This window comes from Canis lupus, assembly GCF_048164855.1.
Source record: "Canis lupus baileyi chromosome 5 unlocalized genomic scaffold, mCanLup2.hap1 SUPER_5_unloc_8, whole genome shotgun sequence".
Lineage (NCBI taxonomy): Eukaryota > Metazoa > Chordata > Mammalia > Carnivora > Canidae > Canis > Canis lupus.
This window is the reverse complement of record NW_027326415.1, coordinates 133,694-145,145: the sequence shown is the minus strand read 5'-3', so window position 1 is coordinate 145,145 and position 11,452 is coordinate 133,694. Positions and strand designations below refer to the sequence as shown.

Below are 11,452 nucleotides of genomic sequence, written 5' to 3'. Positions count from 1 at the left end.
ATTCCGAGGGGTGATATCCGTGTTGAGAGCTGAAGGATGGGCTGAATGGGGATGCAAGACCATTTGGGGCAGAGCAGATGACAGAAGTCCCTGAGAGGGCACATTCCAGTTTATTATTTTTTTAAAGATTTTATTTATAGAGACAGAGAGAGAGGGGCAGAGAGACACAGGCAGAGGGAGAAGCAGGCTCCATGCAGGGAGCCCGGCGTGAGACTCGATCCCGGAACTCCAGATTCAGGCCCTGGGCTGAAGGCAGGTGCCAAACCGCTGAGCCACCCAGGGATCCTCCGCACATTCCACTTTAAAAGCAGTTCACTGTGACTCAGATATAGACTACGAGGGCCAGAGTTTACTGTCTGAGGCTGGAGAATAAAGTTGGGTTTTCAAGGGTCTTGAAAACTATTCCAAGAAGCCAAGACTTTATTGTCTGAGCATTGAGATGCCACTGAATGATTTTTAAATCAATGTAGTTTTGATTTAGTATCTGATTCCGTTTACCACCTTCAGCCACATAAGTTGGCAGCATTTCCACTTTCTGGATGGGACGAATAAGGCCCAGAAGAACACATTTCAATGTTGGTGGAATTGATTTAATTCTCTTAATGACAGTGATATCAGGGCTTCTAACTCCTACCTTCCCACCCTCTCTCCTTCCTTCTTTCTGGTTGTTATTCTTGTCAAACATAAAGCTATTTATCCACCATCCTTAACTTTTTCCAAGGAATATCCATGCACTCACACAGCTTCTAATAACCAGACCCCTGAGTGAAAGCCAGTGACCTCACGGGCGGCAGGGCTTGTTTGTGGCTGGATACCATATTGTGCACCGGGCTGGAATTCTCTGTTCTTCCTCACTAGGAAGCTGGATTTGTACCAGGAACCTCTTATCTGAAAAGGCAGCTCTAGGCTGGGGAGAACAGAGCTGGTTTGACGAAGTGGAGAGGCGCTCAATGTTGGTCTGGCCACGCTTTGGGCATGCGTGAGCGCTCACAGCAAAACACAGCTGGCATGTCTAATTTTAGCCTTGACTGCCTTGAAAAGGGACCCTTAAAGGAAATATATTTTCGCTGAAACCATTTGTATTATAATGTAACAGCCGACAGACATGTCAGAATATTACTTATTATTGGTGGGGAAAAACTCTGTCAGGTAATTGTGCTTTTTTTTGTGATGACATCGGGAAAGTGATTAAAGCATCCCTGAATCAAAATCATCATAGATAGACAGTGAGAGAACCAGAGCTTTTATTTATGAAGACGCCTGTAAACCTAATGGGATACCTCCTTTGATGCTTACAAAACGGATGTAAGGGTAAGAATGATCATTTCGGCTATGGCAAGTGGGTCCTTGTGATCTGACGATGCAGGGCTTGCTAATAGTAGTCCTGGCATAGACTCTCAAATTTCTTCAATGCTTAGCATCCTCCGTGTCGTCCGAGAAGTAAAAGGTTAGTTTCTGGACCGGGTCTTGGATTCATCTGGCTTTCGTATGTTAACAGGTTCTGAAAGCATCTGGGACACACTTGTTCCATTTTAACCAGCACGGGTCGTCCGTCTGCTTTTATTTTTGTCTTTCTCTTCCTTCCTCCCTTCGTCCTCTCTTCCCTCCCGTGGTCTTCTGTGTTTGCTTTAGCAGTGTGGCTTACCTTGCCACTTGGCAAGAAAAAAAAGGCAGCTCTTGTGTGGGGTAGATGGAGGGAAGGATAAGAAATAATCCACCGCCCGAATTTGAGTTCCCTGGGTTCAGTTCCAGCGGCAGCAGCTTTGCTGCAAAAATTGCTTTGCTGTTCGAGATAGCCAGCAGAGGGAATCAGGACTTTGCTTGCAGCAGGGGTTGAAGCAGGCTTTTTTTTTTTTCTTGGAGGAAATACTGCAGCTTTCTGGACTGCATACCCTGCTCCCTGGAGAGGTTCCACCCACCAGCTGGAAGGAGAGGAAGTGAATGAAAGGACAGGAGGAGCCCGAACACCATGTCACTCTGGAAGGGAGACAGCAGCAACCAGGCTGTGCAAGGTTGTTTTGTTTTGTTTTCTTTTCCCCTTTCTCTTTCTTTTTTTTTTTTCTTTTTCATTTTTTTGTTTTCTTTCTTTCTTTCTTCTTTCTTTTTTTCCCTTTTTCTTTAAGGTGGGGAAAGAGACAAACAGGAGACAGGAAGCTGATCTGCAAGGATTCGGAGTTGTGCTAAAAAGACTTTGATTTTTTTCTTCTCTCCCTCTTTACAAACGCTGGCAATTGACATCACTACAGACAGCCTGGGTAGAGAACAAAGTGCCTCATCCCAAGTGGACCCTGGCAGCTGGGGGAAGGAAGGCAGGATCTGGGAAGGCTGTGTGTGTGTGTGTGTGTGTGCGCGCGTGTGTGTGTGCGTGTGTTGTTCTACCAATACCTTTCCTTTTTTCTTTCTTTCTTTCTTTCTTTCTTTCTTTCTTTCTTTCTTTCTTTCTATTTTTTTGGTGTGTTTCTTTTTTAAATTCCTGCCGTGTTGGAACTAGTGAGTGGTGGAAGACGAAGGATCTCTGAAGCCTCATCAGTCATCGGGACCATCAGGAATAGTGGTTTAAGAGGACGCTCGGCCTGGGGCACCATACCGTGTCATCGAGTTCCCTGCCTCGGAGATAAAGATTCCAGCTACATGGGTAAACGCCTGGATCAGCCACAAATGTACCCCCAGTACACTTACTACTATCCTCACTGTCTCTAAACCAAGGTATGGCTCGACCCACAGTCTGGCAAGCAGTGTGTATCCTGCACTTGGGATGGGAAACAGGCATGTGGATTATTATTTACCTCCCCTTTCCCATCACCTCTTCCTGCTTCTTTGAAATTAGTAACATAGCAATGGAGTTAATGAGGCAGAGGAGAATATGAGAAGAAAGCAAGCCCTGGGATTGTGGTTTTTCTCTTCTAGCAGAGATAATAGTTTCGCTCGTGTTCCTTTGTTGTTATTTGGCAACATAAAGATGTTCCTGATATCCGTAGTAAAGTGCTTTGCAGATGGACAGGGTTGTTAGAAAGGAGATTGTGACAGTGATTATCAGGAACAACAACGATTTCAGAGGCTTTTCTGGTGAGCTGTTCTTTGTGGCTCTGAAAGGGTTTTTCTCACTGGATAGGATGCACCAGGGTGGGGGCAACTCAGACTTTCAATCACAGAGTATAGAATGAAAGAAGGTGTGGGAAGGTATAGTACGACTAACTGACGTCCCGTAGAGTTTGTTTGGGTGTGCTTTTGTTTTTGTGTATTTGCCTTACATATTTTATTTTATATGGAGGGTGATCAAGACTCTAGAGACTGAAGTTTGGAGCCTTACAATAGATGTTCTTTACTTTTCGAAGCTCTGTTTTTCTGTGCTGGCTGCCATCAGGAGGCCTGTGGGTCTTGAAACGGGATGAAATATAACTGATGATAATTGGACACGAATTGGTTAAATACTTTAGTCTTGGGATCCCTGGGTGGCGCAGTGGTTTGGCGCCTGCCTTTGGCCCAGGGCGCAATCCTGGAGACCTGGGATCAAATCCCACGTTGGGCTCCCGGTGCATGGAGCCTGCTTCTCCCTCTGCCTATGTCTCTGCCTCTCTCTCTCTCTCTCTCTGTGTGACTATCATAAATAAATTTTAAAAAAATTAAAAATAAATAAAAAATAAAACTCTCTCTGTGTGTGTGTGTGTGTGTGTGTGTGTATCTGTCTCAACCAGAGCATTAGATGGGAGCTCCAAGTCACATGGTAATGTACTTCTTAAGTTATTGTTGAATAATTACATTACCTTATTTCCTTGTAGCTTTTAGATATGCTTTTATGAGTATTTCTGGCACTCAAGATAAATTTTAATCAGAATTGAAACACATTTTATTAATTAGATAGTATTACAAGTTATAGGATGTGTCTTAAGTTGGGACTTGCCTTTTATTTCATAGTAGAGAGATAGATACTGTTCAGATTTCAAGACATACACAGCTACACAGTGCATCCTGGAAAATGAAGGTCTTGCCTACAGGGAAATAGGTGAAAAAGAAAATATGACCTCCTTAGACTTACTGTGGGCATCAGAGTTATGACAGAAAGATGACTACACAGGATTAGGTCCCATTGGCTTCTATTCTTTTTTTTTTAATTTATTTTTTATTGGTGTTCAATTTACTAACATACAGAATAACCCCCAGTGCCCGTCACCCATTCACTCCCACCCCCCGCCCTCCTCCCCTTCTACCACCCCTAGTTCGTTTCCCAGAGTTAGCAGTCTTTACGTTCTGTCTCCCTTTCTGATATTTCCCACACATTTCTTCTCCCTTCCCTTATATTCCCTTTCACTATTATTTATATTCCCCAAATGAATGAGAACATATAATGTTTGTCCTTCTCTGATTGACTTACTTCACTCAGCATAATACCCTCCAGTTCCATCCACGTTGAAGCAAATGGTGGGTATTTGTCATCTCTAATAGCTGAGGAATATTCCATTGTATACATAGACCACATCTTCTTTATCCATTCATCTTTCGTTGGACACCGAGGCTCCTTCCACAGTTTGGCTATCGTGGCCATTGCTGCTAGAAACATCGGGGTGCAGGTGTCCCGGCGTTTCATTGCATTTGTATCTTTGGGGTAAATCCCCAACAGTGCAATTGCTGGGTCGTAGGGCAGGTATATTTTTAACTGTTTGAGGAACCTCCACACAGGTTTCCAGAGTGGCTGCACCAGTTCACATTCCCACCAACAGTGTAAGAGGGTTCCCTTTTCTCCACATCCTCTCCAACATTTGTTGTTTCCTGCCTTGTTAATTTTCCCCAATCTCACTGGTGTGAGGTGGTCTCTCAAGATAAGAAGCTTTTGCACAGCAAAGGATACAGTCAACAAAACTCAGAGACAACCTACAGAATGGGAGAAGATATTTGCAAATGACATATCAGATAAAGGGCTAGTTTCCAAGATCTATAAAGAACTTATTAAACTCAACACCAAAGAAAGAAACAATCCAATCATGAAATGGGCAAAAGACATGAACAGAAATCTCACAGAGGAAGACATAGACATGGCCAACATGCACATGAGAAAATGCTCTGCATCACTTGCCATCAGGCTTCTATTCTGATGCAGCTCAATCAATGTTTAGCAATGGAATGCCTGCTTTTTAGGCACTGTGTCTAGGCTCAGAGGAACGAACAATGAATATACATAAACTCGGGGATCCCTGGGTGGCGCAGCGGTTTAGCGCCTGCCTTTGGCCCAGGGCGCGATCCCGGAGACCCGGGATCGAGTCCCACGTCGGGCTCTCTGCATGGAGCCTGCTTCTCCCTCTGCCTGTGTCTCTGCATCTCTCTCTCTCTCTCTCTCTCTCTCTCTTGTGTGACTATCATAAATAAATTAAAAAAAAGAAATCAATCTAAAAAAACATAAACTCTAGTCTCATAGGATTTACTCTCTATTTAGGAGAAAGATAGTAAACACCTACATACCATGTCAGGTGGTTATAAGTGCCAAATATGTGGAAAGTAGGGTAATAGGCTACAGAGTGAAGTGAAGGTACTATGTTATGTAAGAGGATCAAGGAAAGCCTCTTTAATAAGGTGGCATATGGGTAAGAAAACTATAAGAAGCAAGGAATTAAGCCCTGAGGCTATCTAGAGAAAGCTTGTTTCAGGCAGCGGGAAGTCAAGTGCAAAGGCTCCCAAGTGTAAGTATCCTGGCTTCCTGGAGAGACAGCAGGGAGGCCAGTGTGAGTGTAACAGAGTGAGGAAGGTGAGCAAGGTAGGAGGGTCACAGTGGGTCTTGAATCCTTTCTTGCCTGCCATACTACCATTACTACTTTGGTCTTATAGATCGTGAAGATGATTATATCTTTCAGAACTGCCTTTTAGAACAGAAATGCCCCCAAGGAGAGCAAGACCTTAAACTCATTATCATTATGATGTTAATTTTTCAGTTAACTTTTTAGAGATTCATGGATAACCAGCACACATTTGATTAAAAAGGAGTGTCTAGCTGGTAAATTAAGGAAGGACAATGTTATCGGGGAAGAGAGCGTGATAATGTAGGTGAGAAGATAACGAAACAAGTTTAATTTATATTGGAGACAATTGCTTCTTGCCTCCCTGAATATAGTTCCTCTTTAAGTCCCCCTTTCTTTTCAGGAGGACTCCACTTCTTGTCCACAGCACATGTTCCATTCTCCAGCCATATGCCGCTGTTTGCTTGGAGCCAATGATCTTTTGCCTAGGCTCAGAGGGAGGTGTGTCTTACGTAGTCTAAACCAATCATTACCCTTCCATCTGCATCAGTGAATGAGTTGGGAAATTGCACGTGACCCGTTTTGTCCAATGAACTGTGAGGAGCAGACTGTTGGGGGCAGGAGCCTTTAGTAAGATTTCTTACATTTTTAAAAGATACCAGAGGAAGAAGAAACCACTTGAGGTGGGCGATTATAACGTGGCCAACACTGCTGTGGTCATCTTGTGACCATGAGGCTAGATATCAACACACAGAAGGTGGCTTGTCATGGTCATGTGGATGACCCAGACACTGCCCACTGATGGATATCTGGCCCTTGTTGCAGAAAGGAATCCCAGAATCCACACTGAGGGGGGGGGGCGGATTTCAAAACATGTATATATGAAATATATATAAATATAAGGTTATACATAACAAACATTAAAAAACCTTATACATCCCTAACAGAGAATTACAAAATATTATGATTATATATTATGCCCCCATTAAGTGCTGTGTTCAAAGAAAATGTTCATGGTATGTTGTCAGAAGAAGGAAGTGCACAGAAATACAATATTTTTTTCTAGATCTCACATATATGGACAGAGGGACAACACAGAGAAAGAGAGAAATATATATTCATTATTCATAGGAAAAACTAGAAACAAATAGAGCAAATATTAATAGCTGTTACCTCTGTGTGATAGGATCAGATAGGATCAGAGATGTATTTTTTTAAGTGCAGCTTTTATTTATTTATTTTTAATTTTTTTCATTTTTATTTATTTATGATAGTCACACACACACAGAGAGAGAGGCAGAGACACAGACAGAGGGAGAAGCAGGCTCCATGAACTGGGAGCCCGATGTGGGATTCGATCCCGGGTCTCCAGGATCGCGCCCTGGGCCAAAGGCAGGCGCTAAACTGCTGCGCCACCCAGGGATCCCAAGAGATGTATGTTTAATGTAATTTTTATACAATTGTTTTAATGCAATTTTGCATTTTATAGTGAGAAAGTAGAGCTTTTACAGTCTTATAAAAAATCATCAATTTTATGAGAATCAAAGGATGATCCATATCCCTCATGGGTCTTCTCTAATACTACTTTTAAGGTACTACAGTCCTTTCCATGAACTGAAAGACTGGTCCCTCAGCTCACCTTAGGCCCACTCTGGCTACTATATTAGGCACTGGCCTCAATTTGCCCTTAAAGAAGCCAGAGGTCTAAACACCGGTGTCTTCAAAACTGCTGAGAATTCCCTGCATTTCTCTATCTAGTGTGGCCAACAGGGTAGCCCTCCAGTGAGTATGAGGCAGTCAACTCAAAGATGGCTTGGCCCTCTTCTGTGGCAGCCCGCCCTTGGCTTCATGACGTGCATAGTCATTACATGGTGGACCCAAGTCTTCATCAGGCTGTATTCTTAGGTTAGGACACTACCCATTGATGATCTACACTAAACAGGGATGGCAGAGACAGGTGCTACTGCAAATATGTTTTTTCCAAGGGCCAAGAGAGCAAAAGACTTAAGCATGCAAGTGGCATTGCTAAGGTTGCTGCATAGTACAAATTAGGATTCAAGTCAGCTTGAGTCATACAGAGGCTTGGGGCCTCTAAGCTAATTTATGATGACCTGCAGAGGCTAAAATGAGGCAGAATCTGGACTGTCCTACTAATTATGAGACTCTGGGAATGCCTCTTGAGCCATTGGTAAGGTAAGATATTTAGAGCTAAACTAATATGGTTAGAATACATCAAGGCACAATCTTAGTTCTCCTCCTTTTTCCTGGCATAAATATAGCATATAATCTGTCAGCCTATATATATATCAGAGTGGTCTTGGTGTATGGCTTATCTGTCCTATGATAGGGAAAGAAAATGAATGGTGGGGGAATAGGTACTCTATGTGTTCATATGTGGATAGTCTGCTGGTGTGACTGTCAGCATGGTGATGTCCTAAGTCATTAGAGTCTGGGTTCCCCCAAATTCGGAGCCTGAGGCAAGGGGGCAGATAGTCCATTTGAGAGGTGATTCCCTGAAGCAGGAGCAAGGGAGTGGGAAGATGGGAAGGAGAAATGTCCAATACAATGGTGTGTTATCAAGGTCACAGAGAAAAAGATTACAGAAAAAGAAAAAAAAAACTGAGGTTGGTCAGTGGGATTCAGTTTTATGGAGATATGCAGAGAAGGTATGGAAGGACTTCCAGGATTGTCTGCCTGAAGTCTGGAAGGCAGGAGCATTTCTCTACTAGCCCCTATCTTCCACTGGTTTACTGTTGGTTTGGTGCACTCGCCTTGAATCTGCAGACCAGCATCTCTGGCAGTCACCTCTGAGAGATGGTATTGGTCGTTTGCAAGGTGAGCCTATGCTTGCACGTAACTGTTCCTAGAGCTCAGGTAGCCAAGGGATGTGACTTTGGGGCCACCAATGTTCCCGGAGTTTTAAGGTGTACCTTAAAAAACTATACCTTGACCTGCAGTCCTTAAATTGCATTTTGGGTCTTAGAGCTAAAGATTAAATAGGTTTGTCTACGTAGTCTATATTTTAATCCATTAGTTAAGTACCTACTATGTTCTAGGTGCCAGGGAAACAGAAACGGATAGGATACCTTCTAAGATTCCAGTTTGTTACAGGAGATAAGCTCTTTACAGTTAAATGTATTACCTACTCAAATAAGATATGCATAGAATGCCTAACATGGTATTTTTGTGGGGAAAGCTGTTTTTATTCCCAACTAAAAAGGACCCTCCAGAGGGAGGTAAGAGTTGGTATACCCAAACACACACACCCCTATACGTGCATGGAAGGATGTGTGCACATACCCATGTGCCCCCGTGTGTACATGTATTTGTGTGTAAAATTCTTTGAGAAAAGGAATGATTGCTTTATGTGAATTATTTATCCTTATTGTCAACATTCAAATCTAGAAGCATTGTAAGATTCACGGAATGCAAAATGATCACACAATAGATTGGTTTTAGTGAGCATGTATTTTCTTTTCCATTCATATTGATGCTTTGGATGCTTTTATATTTTTGGTTCTGCGAAAGTTATGTTCATTGAGAAAAATAAAAATAAAAAGCATCCAAGAGGCTCATTCCTATGTTAGAATTTGTATTCAGCTGAAGAAAACCTTTGCACCTGCCACTAAAATGTATCCACTTCTGGGGTGGAATGCACCAGGTGTTCCCCAGCCTCCATCGGCACGCCAGGCAGTTCAGGACCGAGAAGGAGGCACCATATCCCAGGCAGGTTAAACTGGTGGGGAAATTTCAAGTCGACAGAATGCAATTACCCAAATTGAAATTAGGCCAGGGGCATATCAGGAGGCCCTTCCCATCTGTTGGGTAAAAGGATCGCCAGATATTTAACAAGGGCAAGTGGTCAGGATCTCAGTTCTAGGAGTCACTTAAAAAGCAGGCACTTAAAAATGCTAAAGGAAAACTGTACCTGGCATAAAAATCATATCCCTTCACTGGAAAATAAATAACATTAGGCCTTGAGAAGATCAGCCTTTTTCTGCTCTGGGAGGAAAGAAATGTTTATGGATGGGGTGGTTAAATATTTCTACATCAGCTTCTCTTAGCAAGGACATGGTATAATGGACAATTGGTTATCCTGGGTTTGACAAAAAGAGATTTCCCAAACCAAACATATTGAATCGAATACATTTATCCCTGGTCAAAATGGATAGATCCTCCCATTAAGACCTTACAGAATAACACTGTTTAATTTTTCCAGGGACCTTGACACAACATTGTTTCTTTACCAGGAAACTAATTTTTAAAGTTTTCAGCAAAAATAAGTAAGCTGGATCTGGACACCAGATCCCATTTCAGAACCACCTTTGGTTTCCCATTGTCAAAACCACCAGATCCACAGGTCCACATTAGCACAGTGGTCCCTGACTGTTTCCCTCTCTCTGGACACCTGTGTACCTTTCTCTCAGGAGGGGAGAGAAAACTCTGTCTTAATCTTAAAATCAGAATGAACTCAAGCATTGGCATGAGCCTCCCACCCCCTAGTCAGAGAGAGATGAAGAATGGGCATCTGACCCCAGATGGTTGGATGGCATTCTAGGACATTGAGAAATAGACGGGCTTCCCTATGGCCCTTTTAATAATATGTCCTCCTTTATAGACCAAGAGAACTCAATGTTTTCAGCCTAAGGTCTGGGAGGGGAGGAAGAAAGAGGCATCTCTGGGCGAGATGTCTCCTTTTCCAGATGCTGCTTTTTTGGAGACTTGCTGACACTGGGTTCCTATGGGCCACTCCCCAAAGCAAGGTACCAGGGAGTCTCTTCTCTGTGCCTTCCCTGGGAGGGACTGTTTAATGCCATGCAGCTAATCCTGACAAGCTCTCAATTCTCTTTCCTACTGAATTTGGAGAGGAAGGAAAAGAGATGAGCTGGTAAGGGGTCTTATTCAGCATTGTTATTTTTTTCCTTTGTTGGAGTGGTTCACTTTTAACTCTCTTTGCTAGCCAAGAGGTGACATCCTGGGGACCCTGACAGTACGGCCACTCCTGGAAGGGGTAAGGCAAGGTTAACTGACAAATTTAGCAAAGCTGCCCATTGGGGGGTTGGGGGAGAGCTACAGGCAGGCCATGTACACACTGAGTTACTTGCAGCAACTCTGTCCCTCCTCCCCTGCACACACACATGTACCTGTCATTGCAGCAGTTAAGGTAGGAGAGCAGTAATCCAAAAGTCTAGGGATTTCACACTGGTTTCTCCCATTCTGCAATGCCAAGCCTTCCTGGACGGTCTCCTAAAAATGAGCTCAGTGTGACCTAATGGTCCATCCTAGTCATAAGTGACCATTGTTCTTAACTCTGAACAGGTGTAAACATTTGCTTGCACTTGCTGAATTCTGACCTGAGCTGCTTACCTTTTCTTTCTTTCTTTCTTTCTTCTTCTTCTTCTTTCTTCTTCTTTCTTCTTCTTCTTCTTCTTCTTCTTCTTCTTCTTCTTCTTCTTCTTCTCCTCCTTCTCCTCCTCCTCCTCCCCCTCCCCCTCCTCCTCCTCCTCCTCCTCCTCCTCCTTCTTCTTCTTCTTCTTCTTCTTCTTCTTCTTCTTCTTCTTCTTCTTCTTTCTTCTTCTTCTCCTTCTCCTCCTCCTTCTTCTTCTTCTTCTTCTTCTTCTTCTTCTTCTTCTTCTTCTTCTTCTTCTTCTTCTTTCTTCTTCTTCTCCTTCTCCTCCTCCTCCTTCTCCTTCTCCTCCTTCTTCTTCTTCTTCTTCTTCTTCTTC

At 43.1% G+C, this 11,452-nt stretch overlaps 1 long non-coding RNA gene across 3 annotated transcripts; it reads left to right on the top strand.

Moving 5' to 3' along the window:
* Nucleotides 1-316: 316 nt before the first annotated feature.
* On the top strand, nucleotides 317-2,706 carry LOC140629465 (uncharacterized). Of its 3 annotated transcripts, none has more exons than XR_012027304.1 (3): nucleotides 870-1,311; nucleotides 1,864-2,012; nucleotides 2,492-2,706. It is a non-coding gene; the product is annotated as an uncharacterized lncRNA (long non-coding RNA). The 3 variants fall into 3 exon arrangements; XR_012027303.1 differs by having other exon boundaries at nucleotides 870-1,447; XR_012027302.1 differs by having other exon boundaries at nucleotides 317-2,012.
* Nucleotides 2,707-11,452: the final 8,746 nt, after the last annotated feature.